Source organism: Cuculus canorus, chromosome 3 (genome assembly GCF_017976375.1).
Source record: "Cuculus canorus isolate bCucCan1 chromosome 3, bCucCan1.pri, whole genome shotgun sequence".
In the NCBI taxonomy this organism is placed as follows: domain Eukaryota; kingdom Metazoa; phylum Chordata; class Aves; order Cuculiformes; family Cuculidae; genus Cuculus; species Cuculus canorus.
This window is the reverse complement of record NC_071403.1, coordinates 79,070,352-79,085,858: the sequence shown is the minus strand read 5'-3', so window position 1 is coordinate 79,085,858 and position 15,507 is coordinate 79,070,352. Positions and strand designations below refer to the sequence as shown.

Here is a 15,507-nt window from a genome sequence, read left to right as displayed (position 1 = left end):
GCAGTTGTTACCTATCAGAGCAATTGCTTTAGGGCAGGCATATATTCTGGAAGAGAACACTGACAGGTCATGGTTTGCAGATCTCATCATGCTTTTCACTAGCTTTATTGATTCTCAAGTTGATCTCCCACTGAAAGTGCTTCTTGGTGAAATGAGTGTTCTGTTTCTCTCATGTCTACCCACCCAAGCTGTGCACAGTTTGCATAGATTTAACGCCAGCTCTGTGAGATAGTTCTATAGACAAATGCAAATATATGTGGTAAACGTTGATGATGTTTTCCTTAATATAAGAAGTAAAGAAACAAGGAATAACTATTATCTCCATTTTCTAAATGGGGACCGAAAGCCACAGCTCAGCCAACACTTTTCTCTGTTAACGATAGAAGCAGTCCAATCCCTTTGTGCCCTGTGGGGTCTTTTTTTTGCACATTAGGATAAGCATTTGTGCATCTATATTTTGGAACTGATTGAGGAACTTATCCGGCTGAAAACTAATCAATGGAGAAAAAAAGAGTTTTTATTTCAGTCACATCAACTTTCTGATTTTAGTTTCAATACAGCATGGCAGGGCAGGACTGAACAGCTATAGGACAGAGACAAAGCAACTTTTTTTGGATGGAATTGCATGAAATCACAAAAGAAACACTTAGTGACATCAAGAAGACAATGTACAACTCCAGAATCCACAGATACGTTTCTCTGTAGTTAACATCATCAACCTCACAATCTAGCAAAGATTTGCTAGTTGTGTACCAGTCCCCTGAGTCACCTAAAGTTTCTCACATTTAGACAACATATCTCAGAAGTATCATCTTTGGTGGAATTAAATGACCCTCTGCTCAGTTAAAAATAAATTATTTGGCGTTGGAGACTGCAAAGGGATTATTTCAGTAGCTGTACCAAAGAAGGTAGGGTCAGACAAGTTAAAAAGAAGCCTAGACACAAAGCAAGTATGGCAAGGGGAAGAGAATAGCTTAGCCTGTGCAGTGTAATGAAGCCCTGCATCGGTACTATGGCACAAGTTTTGTTCAGAAGGAGAGACAGAACTACGGAGATATTTTGCAGGGTTAACACATCTTCCTTTGCCTGATACGCTCTCTCTTTTCCACTTTCCCCCCGACGGCAGGTAATAAAACGACTGTTGATACCCCCCATGACTGGAGGTACCCAGAGTGGTTCAGCCCATCGTGAGTGCTGTGCCAATCCTTTAACAATTCCCACAGCTGCCTTTGTGAGAAGCCTCTCTCTTAAGCCTCTGGTTTAAGAATTTAGAGTAATCATGTAAAAATGATACCCCTGTGCTCTATGATCCGCTGAATCTCACTAATGCCGGATCCCAGAAGAGGGCTTATTAATGAAAAGATGCAATGCCTCTCTCTCTGCTCATGTTTCACATGAATATCTCTCATGGATTCGGCAGTAAACCTTACTGCTGATAAAGTAAGTATAATGAACCTCCATGCTTCACGAGAATGAAATCTCAGACTGATGAAGTAGTTACCTGCTCTGCTTTCCAGCACAATAGCAGGCTTGAGAGGTACAAGGAGAAGTACTCAGCTGCTATGGGAATAGCGGTGGGATATAACAACCTCCTAAATCTTGGGTCTGATTTGCTAGTGATGCCTTTGGCTGCGTGAAAAGATCAAGAGTTTGGAAGGGAGCAGTTGGTAATTAGCTCAGAGAAATGAAATTATGCTTTATTGTAAATCACAGAGTCAACAGAAGAAAGGATGTTTTTAAAGGGACAGCAACACCTTGAGGCTACTCTGTGTCCTTTCAGTATTACACAGTAGTCAAAAACCCAGTCAACTCTTGCCAGTTGGCTAGATTCTCAGAAAGACCAAGTGTTCTGCAAACAGCAGGATCCTGCTGCTTCCAGTCCCTGACATCTAACCAATTTTCAACAAGGCACTGAAAATAATTTCAAGTACTGCCTCTGTCCTGAAGCTCCTTTGCTAATTGCAGCACGTTTTGCCATCAAGAGCTTCAAATGTTATAAATCCTTTTGCTGTAGCTGTTTGAAAACAAACAAAGAAACAAACAAACAAAAACCCCAGACTAACAAGAAGAAAGACTGATTCCATGTCTATACATGGGAAAGGAAAGAGAGTGACTACCCAGAAAGCACTGTGAAGCTAAGAAAAAGAATAGGTAAAGCAGTATAGGCAGCAGTGCAATTAGTCTCTATATTTATCCGAGGCCCTCTGTGATTTACATTTTCAATTAAAAGGGATACAGGCCTTACAAATTACCCCTAACCTTAGCATCAGTTGGATGGTATAGGACAAGCAACAAGAGTATGGAAGGTGTCACTCAGGAGTATCCCGAAACTATCACAACGACTCACTTTAAGTCCAACAACCAGAGTATATCTGCTCAGTGCACCTCTGATACAAGGATCACAACTCATCTTTACAGAGTGAGCCCCAGGTAACCAAATCCAAACTTCTCAAACCTTTGTGAGGCACAAATCTGAATACAGAAAATTAATGCAGAGATTGCAATGCTAAGGAGTGAATATAATGCCATCTCAAATGTTGGTTATTATCCTCTGCAGGTCTATTCAACGATTCAAACAACCCACGAAAATGTTAGTATCATCACTCACTTCAAGGAGATTCTCTGTTAGAGGAAATTCAAACATCCTGAAACTCGGTGGAACCTTAAATCAGAGGCCACGTATCATATTAGCAGCTCGGGTATAACTCCTGGTAGTATTAATACCTAAATGCCCCATATGTTGTCTTTAGAGAGGAAGGCAGTCACACCACCTTTATATGTGTGCTTTACACCCTTTGCTTTTACATTTCTTCAACATGCAAAATGTACTTAACTCACTGCTTATTGAATGAAGGATTAGTATTATTTTCCTTCCTCCAGTGAACTTTGTTTCACTTCATCCTGCATATATTTTGCTAGGCTGTGTTTTCCTGCCAGCACACCACTGTTCAGCAAACTACCGTACTTAAGGCCAGCCAGCTAATACAGTGATACCTTTTTACTCACAAGGAGTGTTTCTGTAATCATGGTTGTGCTTGTGGTATGAATGACAGCTTACACCAAGAAGCACAAAAAGCATTTCCAGAAGCTTTGCTGAGCTGAGACAGAACTAAAGCAGCTTCAAACCACCAGGATATTTGAAACATCTAGGGGAAGACACATTTTGAAATGTAGCCTGCTACCTAGCTATGCTGCTACCATAAATGTTGACCAGGGACTGTGAATGGAGCTACTTCCCCATCCTCCCTTTACTGGGCTGCAGTATCTCATGTTGAGCTAGACTGAGAGCGCTTGCAAAATGCCCTGCTTTGGCTCCTGTAAAAGTGAGTATAAAACAAACAGGTAAGAATTTTGCAGGGGCTCTCTATAAGGTTTACAGTCACTTTTTTCTTTGATTAAGATTGGCTCTGTTGCCCAGTAGGAAAGCAAGCAGAAAAGAAAGGTTTCTTTACAATTTACTATGCTCTTGGAAGACCAGATTGGAAGTTGCTGTTCACATCACTGCAACAATGCAGACCTCTACAGTGGAAGTGTGCTCTTTTTCTTTTGGAATTATACCTCAAGTCCTGCTAAACAGTTACTCTCATTGTTCCTGTGAGCCAAGCTAGCTGCAAGATCATGCTATGCCATGCTTATAACCTCACACTAAAAAGGAGGAGATTACAAAGGGGGCAAAATACCCTAGAGGGTTCCCCTTTATCAGAACCTTCCCTGTCAGTTTGCCTCCTCATTTCCTGAGCTCTTGTCTGATTATTAGTGTACTGACAGAATAAAAATAACCTCATATTCCTACATGAATCATAAATAAAACCCTTTTATTTCATCAAAGAGGTTGGCAGGTTTATAGTCCTTTGCAATGCATGCACGATGTGAATGACATACCTTTAATTTTGCTGACAAGCTTGTCGGGGTCCTAATGAAAAAGAGTGAAAAGTGGGTGACTTCTCTAAAGGTTTAGCAGTTGCTTTTTGGTGAGGATATATATTTCACCTTGCCACTGTAATCAAGGAGCCAACTGATCTTGGTAATGAACTCTTCAATTACAGTCCACTTCTGACTCTTCAAGAATGCCTAGGCAACAATACCACAGTGATTATTGCTGATATTACAGATTAAAGCAACCTGGGGAAAAAAAAGGAGGGGAGAAAGAAAGAAAGAAGAAAATCTGAGCAATGTCCTTGCTTGAGCGTCAGGTATCGAGGTGCATCAGCAACAAACCAAAACGAGTGATCAAATTCCAGATTTGGGACAGCTAGGTTTTGTATTGCTGTTGTACACCAGACAATAATAAAATCACTTCTCTCACCTTTAGCTTGACAGTATGTATTCCTCCCCATTTGTTCAACTACCCAGTTTTCTTTTAGAAACCAATATCAAGTATGGTGGAGGTTATCTTGGGACAGCCCCATAAAAAGGAAAAGGATAATGCAAAGTATTTCTTTTGGTGTCTCTGGCAAACAGGTTTTCTGATGAAGGTTATACAAAGAAATAGTCCAAGAATACAGAAAATGGACACAGCACAATCAGAAAATGTTTCGTATTTCCAATCTTCCATGGAGTGAAAAGTTTAATTGCTCACAAAGGAGGCAAACAGTTAAAGTTATATATTTTTAACACTGATGAAAGTGCTTTCCCCTTTCTCAACACATTCTCCCTTATTTCTACTTTCCTTTTACTGTCTCCTGCTTTGCTCATGTAAAAGCCAGAATACTGGCCCCTAAGTTTTCTTTCTGACCACAAACAAATTGTCAAAGACATAAGCCTTTTCCCTTTCGTAAAAGAAGTCCTGCTTTTTTGGAAATGTCCCAGGTCTGCACTAACAATTCAGAAAGAGATTAAGGGAATAGGACAACTTTATTTCATGTCTTGGAGATCATCCTTTGTTTTGCTGGTGTTTCCTTTTTTCAGCAATAACTCAGAGAAAGTTTGGGATTTGGCAAATTACCCTAGCCTGATTGCTGTTCTTTTATGTCTCTTTTTTTTCATTCTAGTAGGGTTTAGAGGTGGGGTTGTTGGGAGAGAAAATGAGACACAACCAAGGTTATCTGACAGCAGAAAGAAGCAGGGGTTGTATGTGCAGGATTGTGTGTGCATAAGGAGTTGGGGCAGAAAAATGGGAAAAAATCAGGGACAGTGGATTTCAGATTGCTGTCTTGTCAGGATTTTTCAAGATTCCAGAGCTGTGGTTTTCATTTTCATTACTTTCCGTTTTCTTTTGATAAGCTTAGAAGCAGTATCTAATTTTATTAGTAGCTTTCATCAAACGTGAATATCTTCCTTCCTCAAGGGATTCCCTAGCCACAAAAACATCAGGTTCTGCGAAACATTAGCTAATCTCAGTTAGAGTTACTTGACCTTATCAAACTAAGAAATAAATTTTACTCTTCATGAGAGTCCTACTGTTTAGTCTCCAGACAAAATTCTTAGATCTCAAAGTTTTCAGAGGAAAAACATTTTTCATAATGCCAGAAAACTGGCCTTAAAGACCTGGGTCACACAAGCCTGAAACTGTTTCGTGTTTCAAATTAAATACATTGACAGACTTGCTCTTGACTGCAGCTGACACTAGTGCCTGATTTTCTTGGCATAGAATCCAAATGGGTAACAGTAGGAGCCATTACTGGCAACATCCAGTCCTACACTCTACACATCACTACTTCTTGCCCTCCACCTTCCCCCATGTGGCTGCTCAGAGAGGCGGATTGCTAAGAATCAAAGCACTTTTCTCTGTTCAGTGCGTACAACATACGCTTCAACAAGAGGCTCAAAGTTGGGTGAACCTTGTACAGCAAGTGTTTGTGTGACGTGTGACCGTGCAAGCCACTGTGGCATGGCTTGGTGAGCAAAGCACCAGCATGCAAGTGGGAAGCTGCCACTAGCAGCTATCAGCATGACACAAGGAAAATGCAGAAAATGTGGGGATGCATACAGAACTGATAGAGAGCAAAGCACATGCTCCAAACCCAAAGGGCCAGAACCTTTCCAAAGCTGTTTTGCTCCACACTAACACATTTAACAGTCAGAATAATCCCAGGCATATTAGTTCAGTACACTAAAAGTCTATTTTGTAACATCAGGTTTTAAAACATAGCATAGCTTATTTTAAAGGTGAAATGGAATGTGGTGTGTACTTACTTAGTGCCTGGCTCAATCAGCAGAACCCCAGTGCTTTGGAAAACAGGGGATCTGTCACTCTAGCTGTAGTGCTGTTACTTGTTCAGCTGTTTGCAATGAAAAGTCTGGCTAGAAAAGGTTAAGAAAAGACTCACATATTCCAAAATTATCAGTTTGTTATCACTATTAATAATACTTTATAGTATTTAACATGCCACTTCTCATCTTCAAAACACTTTGCAAATATTAATTAATCCTCACAATCTGCCTATGGGGTAAGCAAATGGTGTTGCTCCCAGCAGTTGAGTCATAGGGTTAACTGACTTGCCCGATTCTAGATGGTCAGGATCATCCTCCACATGTCCTGCTCTGATGCTCAAAATACTGTAACACAGTGGGATGGCAGATGTGTGCCTCTATACATGTTATACGTGAGATATTTTCCTACAGTATAGGCTTGAACTGATAACTGCAACTTCAGCTGCTTGAACAAGGCTGTAGCTTTCTGCCTTCCCACATATTTTTGCATTGGTGCAAGATGTGGACAATTTTTACCTGATAATTAAAGGACTAGGTTCATTGAGGAGTTTGTAGCTGATTTCTAGAACTATTCTCCAAATTCTGTTTTGCAGTGGAGAATCATGTATGCGTGCACAAAAGTAATCAGAGAGACATATCTTAAAGAATCAGACTTCTTTAAAAATTTAGCAGGTCACCATCACTTCGGACATAACCAAAATGAAATTTTTCACTAAAAGCAGTCTGCCTGTTGGTGTGGAGAAGTTAGGCTAATGTTTATTTTTTTCACTTGTGGGTTTGGGATTTTTTTGTTTTCGAACAACTTGCAATACTTTAAGTGTTAACAAACTAATATAGGTTTAGGGGAAAGAAGGACAGGCTCATGACGTGGTTTTATTTGTCCATGCTTCTTTGAGTTGCTAAATTACACTGCATGGCTTATTGAGTGTCCCTTTAGGAGTATATTGGAAAAAATTCTATCTGCCACAATTAATACAGCACCTAGTGCATCACATGGCACAACCCTGGTATCGAAACTCAGCATTCTCTGGGAGCCCTTTGGTTCCACACTGGATGCCAGAAAGAATAGTAGCTGTGACATGTGATACAGCTGCTGATAAATGATGGTGATAATGCAGAATAAAAAGGCTAATGAGTCCTCTCCAACACAACACTACTTTCATGAAATGAATGTGAAGATGACCCTATTTGCTACTCTTTTTTTGGCTAGTGAGTTACTTATCCCTTTACTTGCATGTTAGTTTTATCTTCTCTGTGCGATGCTATGGAAAGACAGTCAAAATTAATGTCAGCATCTCTCTACATTTTTAAACTATAAAAGAGACTTTGAAGGTAAAGTAAACCAAAGAGGCCAGTAACTAATTACAACCCATTGTACTGGACTTTGAGGAATAATGAATAGAAGCTATTCCCCGTGCGCTTACCAAAGTGCTTTGCAGAGACAGAGGTGCCTTTGTGGGAGAGGGGGATCCCTTCACTGGACCAGAGAGAGAAGAAATAGAATTGTTAATGTATGTAAGAGGCAGGAGGATTTCCATGGTACTATTTCATTGCAGAGGCAGAAAGTAACAGAGCCAATCATGAAAAGCGTAAAGGTGTGAAGGCACAAAGACGGAGAGTTGATTAAAAGCACCGTGGGGAGCGCGAGAGAACAAATCAATGGTAATGATGGAATTATGCCTGAGTGGAACCCAATAGTCTACGGTGTCCTGGTGACTTGGTGCTGGGGATTAAACATTGTGAGAAGCAGAGCTGAGCCCTTGTCCAGCCTGTCTGCACTCAGAGATACACTGATTGATGGGACGGGTTACGCTACAAAACTTGGTGAGGTCTCTCGAGAAAAGATGACCTCAGCATAAGGAGTACTGCACCCTAGTGAGATGTGATGGCTGAATCTTGACTGATGGGGAGCTGGGGTGGAAGAGCAGTGGTGTTGCGACAGATGCCAGACACAGTTGTCATGCCATGGGAGCAGGACAGGGCTCATCCAGGGAAGAAGGAACATGAAGAAAGAAAAGCTAAAAGACAAGACAAGGGGCTCTGGTGGTGCTCGGTGAGGTTAGAGGTAGTACCCGGCAGAGAGGCAGGACAACTGATCTGCAGAGGCTCACAGCAGTGGGGAGAAAGTTGAGTGGCAGTAGCACTGGTGGCTGCATGGGGTGGCAAGGCATGGGCTTGGAGGAGCTTGGAGGAGCCAAGGGAACACAGATCAGAGCTGGCTGTGAAGGCACAGAGAGAAAGGCCTGGAGCAGCCTGGAGGGAGGGAAGAGAGGATTGAAGCAGCTGGTGAGATCAATGCAGGACCAGCTCTAGCTGGGCAGCAGTGGCTTAGGGCTGCCAGTGCTCACTGGCGCTTGCTGAGCTTGACCTGTGCTTACAGCCACTGCCACAATAAGCATGTTAGTATCAAAATTACAACAGAAGTTGCCTTAATAGTAATACTTTTATGAGCAGTTTTACACAAATACAGCTTTAGTTCCCTTCTCCTTTACTATTTTAGGGATTCCTTTGCTGGTACGAGGCATATGTGGATCACCGTGGTGAAGAAGTACAAGGCAAGAACGCTTTGTGTCAAAGGCTCTTTGCAGAAGGAAACCGCTCCCAAGACTCAGCAATTTCACCTCCTGTAAAGCAATTTGGACTCTAATCTTATCTAATATGCTTTTGTGATTAGTGACATCAGGAGGAAGGGTGTAGGGTCATTTCACCTACCCCAAGTGGTCAATACAGTGTTGCCGTAAGGGCAATTGTGGTGGGTAGAGGGATGAGTAAATAGATGGTGTCTGTCAGGACAGACAGTGCTGAGGTGTATCCACAAGGGACAAAATCATGAGTATGACTGTGCCATGACACTAAGCAGCCTGGAGATTTTTCTCTCTAATAACATTAGACATCTTGCCCAAGAGTCAACTGCAAAGGCACTACCGCCTGTATGAGGAATGTAAGGGGACAGTTTGACCTCAAGCCTTGCCTGACAGGTGATCCTCCCATGTCACAGTGCCAGGGTGAGACCTTCAGCAAATACCATGTGGCCATACCTGGCCTTTCAGCATGAACTCATAGAGAAATAATTGAACGCTAAACTTTTCTAATATCCTATATTTGCCAAGTGGTGAAACAGGCCACTCCACTCAGCGGGAAGCTGTTCCTATGTGGCCTGTTAGTTCAGATCCTGTAGCTGGGACAACTGTGGTGGCCTTGGTTAGGAGATCTTCAGATTGCTGGAGTCCACTTGTTGTCTCAGCAGTCAGGCCAGGGAAATTATAGTCATCCAGAGTCCTGATCTCCAGAAATAAAATCTTCAAAAGGAAAAGATAAGTAGAAAATGCAGATTCTTTCCAAATGGTCTTAATGAAGACGACTTAAATATGGAGAGATAAAATATCATGTTACCTTCCTACAGTTAGGTGTATATATATACATATATATATATACAGGGTCAAGCCTGAGCACAAACTAATAAACCATTCATCAAGGCAGGAGCTCAATACTGGAAAATGAGAATCTGATATCTGGTTACATCTTTGCTCTTTCCTAGTAGAAGTGGGTAAAAGCCTTAAAAAAAAGTATGAGGCTCAAAATTGGTCCTGAGTATGTGTCCCTGGATGGGCGCATTCTCCAGATAATGATTTTTTCACTCTCCAAAGTAGCAAGCACCAACAATTGAAGAGGGAGCCTGAAATACGTCACAAATATTAAATGGAAATACAACACATTCCAATACAGACTCTTCACTGAAACAAGCCCTAGAGCAAAGCTCTCTCTTCCTGTTGATGACAATGCAAAGGACTTCAGCATAATAGTATTTACTCAGTTAAATGAGATCTGCAATGCACTTCATTCTTAGAAACAAAACTTGAACTATTTAAGTGCATCATTTTCAAACATGACTGTTTGCACGTGGCTGTTGACTTCAGTAGGAGCACTGCTGCAACAAATGCACTGCTTTGAAAGCCTTCTCAACAGATGAAAAAGTTGTGTTATGGATAATGCAAAATGATGCCCTACTGCTTTAAGCTCAAGCAGATCCCAGAGCAAGGAAGCCCAGACTCAGTTTAGATACAAACAGAAGTAAAAATACGTTTTAACCTCGCATGTTTCAACTTTCCAGAGTTAAACTAGCCCTAGAAACACAGGATCAATTTGATTTGGCTTCTTGCCCAGTCAAAAACTGTAGGTTAGAGACATCTCAGTCAAATTCCATGAGATTTACAGTTTAGCACTATAGATTCAGGAGTTGTGCTTCGGACTTATTTGGCCATTGCTCAACTCAGTTGCTGTAGGTAAATCACTTCACCATCTTTTACCTGACTTCCCTTCAGTAAATTGGGGATAAATATATTCATTATCTTGGAGATCACTAGATGAGAACTAAGTATTATTATTATTAAGCACACTCATACTAAATGAGTGATGCTAATGTGGTAACAAGTCTTGCCTAGTACAGAGCATTTTTTTGCAGATGAGGGTGCTGGTAAGTTTTAATAAGCACCTTGACTTTTGCCCTCAAACTGGTGAGAGTCACCCACTTTCTTAAAAAGTCTTAGGCTATTTATTTCTTAAAGTATTTGATTGAGCCTTTCAGCCTAGCCTTTCTAAGCTTTTCAATACAGGAGAGTATACACTTTTAGTGCAGCTCATATGGTCACATTCATTCGAACCTCAGCTCCCCTCACCCTGAGAAACAAATATTTCCCAGGATGAATTTGTCTTTAAAAATATGGTGTGGTAATCTTCTTTCTAATAAAGACTACACAACTCTTAAACTTTGCCTGTGTATGGAAGGCACTTGAAAAAAAAAACTTTTTGGTTTTTGCAGATTCAGCAACTTCAGAAGACAGGAATCAGTAAATAGTAATCTAATGATTCTATCTCCATTGACAAGCAGTGAAGGAGTTAATTATCTGCTTCTTTTCACTAATTCTGTTGCAGAGCTTGGTTGTGCATATTAAATGTCCAAGTCACCAGATTCAAAGAAAAATTTGATCTCAATTTGGCTACATATTAAAAGTGCCATTCCCTGTTGTCCTACCTATGTTAATTGCATACATTTAGCCTGCTATTGGAGAATAATTTAGCTTCAGACTGAAAAGAAACAGCCCTGGCCTTGGTTATTTTGGCATACGAGTCTCCAGTATGACTCTCTTTTCTAAGCAGACATTAATGATTCTAAAACTAATATTCATTGTTTGAAGAGGCATAGCGGCCTTGGCATTTACTTAACCTTTTGTCTCATGTATGAGACTCAGTCAGCCTAAATCCTTTTCTTAATTAATATCTATTCTTTTTTTTTCCTGTCCAACATTATTTATTAAACAATTTGCATGCAACAATTAGAGTTGAGAGATTAGAAAAAACCCTCTGTATGAGCAAGCTCACTTAGTACAACAACAACTGTGAAACTGGTCCTCCAGCTCAAACAAAGCTCTAAGCATCAATGAAACAGGAATAGGGAGTAAGGTCAGGTAAAAAAACATGAAACCCAAGTCCCACCATTCACCTGTTATCCCTAACATTAAACTATTCCCTACTAAAAAATTATAATTCTAGAGGGAAAGAGATAAAATACTACCGCAAAAGCATAAAACTCAGGTATTTGACATCTCTAGTCATGTCAGGGATGATAGTTATAGTTGAGAATAAAGTGCAAACACTGGACCTTTTTGCCTATTGCTGTGGTAGAAAGAAATTATCATATCAGATTCCTGTACTGTTTCACAGGAAAGTACTGTCTGCTCCATATGAACGGCCACAAATGGGGCTCATCTACTTCTCCGGTGTGTTTGTTTCTGTGTAATTCTTTGCACTTTCTTGATCACAACTATTTTGCACACGCTGCCAAGTGTGCAACAAAAGACCCTTATGAATGTTCAGATAAACATGGAAAATGGCGAGGACACCTTTGGCAATGAAAATAAAAAAATTTTGATGTTGTAGTACAACAAGTTGTATGGCATTAACCAAGAGCCGGGTTGCAGTTGGCTCAGATATAATTACAGATGGAAGTAGAGACTCGAGTATCTTTCCTCATCTATTCTTCCATCCTGTAGCTATATGTAAGCACAGACACTTTGTTCAGTGGATTGACTGTCTGCAAGAGAAGAGACTGAATAAGTTTTTATATTTTACCAGGACTGGATGACAAACCAGACCTACATGAAAAACTACAATGCTTTCCAGACTTGGAAGTCATATATAAGCCATACTTTGCACCCATTAGAAGACCCACAGGAATAAGATTTATTCTAAGCATTGGAATCAATGTCATCCTAAATCTTCTAGTAGCCAATGATCCTAATGCTCTTATGATCTCCCATCTAAAAGGTTTTAGGAGATCTCTGGAACCACACAAAGCTCTTGACCCACATCTTTCACATGAATCTGTATCCCTTCTACCTGTATGACAAGATCCTAAGGGTCATTTGCGTGACTTGCTTCTTTGTAAGAGGGGAAGATGTGGCGATGAAACAAGGTAGAACTGTTGCTTACAAAATCTTCCTCAGACGTGAACTAGACCACTGCCACTACCTTAGAGCTGATGCACCCCAAAGAAATAGGCTAGCTCTAGAGATCCAGAAGTGTCATTTTCGTCAGAGCTACCTCACAGATATGGCACTACTTTAAATATTATTTCAGGCATATTGTTCAGCAGGTACTTTCAGAGCATGAACTTAGACAGCAGGTTTTAAAATCCAAATGCATGTCTATAAACCCAACATATTAATAAGTTAACAGTTTTCAATAAGACATCAACATTTGCATGCATCTTCCTACTTGTTATGTGCAGTACTACATTTTTAAATGTTTTTTGGATGCTAGCCAGAGAGTCTGGGTCCCTAGTTAGTTCATCTATTACTTTCTTGCCACAATAGATCTGGGTCTTGGCCAAGTTCTGGACTCATACTGCATACAAAAAGACAGAATTATCTCCCTAATCTATTGGTAGTCTTCGCTTCCTAGGGAAAGAGAAAAAATATTATAAATTAAATAAATAAATACATAAAACCCCAGCACTAACTGTGGTAGAAGTATTTTTAGCATCTTTTAACACTATGTGTAATCAAAGTATTTCCTTATGTATTTATACTGTCTTAGTCTCTCAAGAGTTTAATTTATGACTATTCACCTGAACAGGAGAGGAAGATTTCTTTAAACCCCTCCTGGAGCTCCTCAGGCTTTCCACAAGAGTGAGCAAAGTTACATGACCTGAAATAAAACAGGGGAGGAAGAGGCTTCAGTACCATCCTTTCTTTTTCAGTGATTCTCAACCTATGGACAATGGAAGGGTTTCAAGAGGCTATGAGGGTTAGACGCTGCCTCTGTTTACATTTGACCTTGAAGATTTTTATCCGTTACTCAGGGCCTCTGGTGACTTCAGAGGAAGACAGATGAACACGGAGGTGATGCCTCTTTGAAAGAGTTTTGAAAACACTGTCCAGTTTAGCTCTGATGGTAGGGCAGTGAATGTTGCCTCTTATGGTGTGTCTAAGGTAGGAAATTAATACTTAAATTAGCAAAGAGCAAATAAAAAGGAATGAAAGATGAAATTATCCTGGCTGTGGTTTTATGGGCACTTTAATCTGCCAGAAGCCTGAGCTACCCTTGAAAGGGCTAGTCCTGTCTGCCTAGCCCTGATGGGACCATTTTTGCCCAACTGAAGGTGTGCATTTGCTCAGAGAACTAATTAGGCTAAAACATAATTTGACTCCCAAAATGCCCCCCAGTGCTGCTGAATTCCTGGAAATACAACACTCCTCAGAGCAGAGAAGGCATAAGGAGGTAGAAGTGGAATGAGGAAGGTGCACTGTGCCCTTGGGCAAAAGCCCCTTTCATGCTGACCACACAACCACCATGAAACCTGAGTCAAGGATATGCGGGCAAAGCCAAGAGCAGCGAGGGAGATGTCTCATCTTCACCCAGGCTTCAGCTAAAATCACAACCCAGTCCACATGGAATATTTTGCTGTCAGTGTAACACTAATCACAGTAGGCCACTGCATTGACTTGTAGAATTTTGCTAATAATGAGAAGGTAGCTGACAAGTTAATAGAACACATGATTCCTGTACCTTCTGCTTGAGCTGTGTGAGTATTTTTTCTGCTTAATTTGCCCAAACAAAGCATCAGTGCCTTAATTTCAGTTATTTCAGAAATTAGATCCTCTTGAAGAATGAAAGGATGCTGTGTTTGAGAGGGGTAGCTTTTTTATGAAGACATGTAATTAATGGAAGCCATTAAAGATACTTGTAAAAATTATTCAGATTTTTATATACGATGACTAACTAACCTATTATTGCTCTTCTTGGTCAGAGATTAATGGGAATTTCTTAAAGGATAAAGAATTATTTAACAAGCTGGAGGATATGTATGGGCTTGGAATACACTCTCTGATAGTGTGAATAATACAAAATGTGGCTGTTTATTTCCTTGACTGATGAACCAGAACTAAATTCAGAGATACCAAGATGTCAAAAAAAACCTCCAACCCAAAACCAAAAAAAACAACGAAGACCTAACAAGGTAAGTGGATGTTTTTATATGAATCTAAATACATACTTTAGTGAAAAAACCCCAAACCCTACTGTTAAGAAATTAAAGTTCTCGTGCTCTAACTCGAGGTGGTATAAGAACACAAAAGCATGATCTCTGATATTACTGAGACTTTAAAAATAGACTTTAAAATAAGAGTTTAAAATCAGGTGATGCTGAATATTCAACGGCTCCTTGGGGGGGAGAGAGAGAGAGACGCTACGCGGAGAGAACAAATCACTTTGCTGCTTCCCATGTAAAGATTTTCTTTACAAAAGCAATCACAATGTTGTGTTTGGTCAACGATTGGAAAACTGACCATGGGTAACAGAGTCACTTGATTCCCTGGATGATGGCACACATGGACAGCTTTCATTTCACCAACTCTTTCAGATTATAAGTGACCTCAGAGTGTCTTGAAGCATCTTGTCCCCACAGGGTTGAAAAGGCTGTGCAAAAAGGGGGTAGTACATCTCCAGGCTGACTTTGTCACTAAAGGAAGAGGGAAGATAACATTTCAGGAGAGAGGGAAATGGAACGCAAACCAGTTTCTCAGTCAGCTGAAAACAGTGCTTGGTTCTTTTCATGACTTATTTGCCAAGTGTTTTCTGCAGTAGCTGTTCTGAGCAACAACGATTCATATGCCCAGGTGAAACAGTAATAGTCTTCTCTCTCTGGCTGGAACAAATAAATTTACTCCAGCTCCTTTCCAAAAGTGATCCCAACAAAGTTAGGTAGTGACGGTAAGCGTTCTTCAGCTTGACACCAAATTATTTTAATATCCACTGTATCTTCACTTCACAGGGCTCATTTTTTTCTTTTACCTT

At 40.4% G+C, this 15,507-nt stretch overlaps 1 long non-coding RNA gene across 17 annotated transcripts in view; it reads right to left on the bottom strand.

The window, feature by feature from the left end:
- Nucleotides 1-15,507, bottom strand: part of LOC128851802 (uncharacterized) — a 512,727-nt gene that overhangs the window by 39,381 nt on the left and 457,839 nt on the right. For 12 of the 17 annotated variants that reach the window (XR_008449259.1, XR_008449269.1, XR_008449267.1 and 9 more), the window contains 5 exons: nucleotides 13,280-13,359; nucleotides 8,226-8,406; nucleotides 7,578-7,630; nucleotides 6,136-6,243; nucleotides 3,883-4,071 (listed from right to left, as the gene is read on the bottom strand). This is a non-coding gene — a long non-coding RNA (uncharacterized LOC128851802). Of the gene's footprint in view, nucleotides 1-3,882; nucleotides 4,123-6,135; nucleotides 6,244-7,577; nucleotides 7,631-8,225; nucleotides 8,407-13,279; nucleotides 13,360-15,507 lie in introns of all 17 variants that reach the window. The other 5 variants (XR_008449273.1, XR_008449264.1, XR_008449272.1 and 2 more) reach the window with 5 other exon arrangements.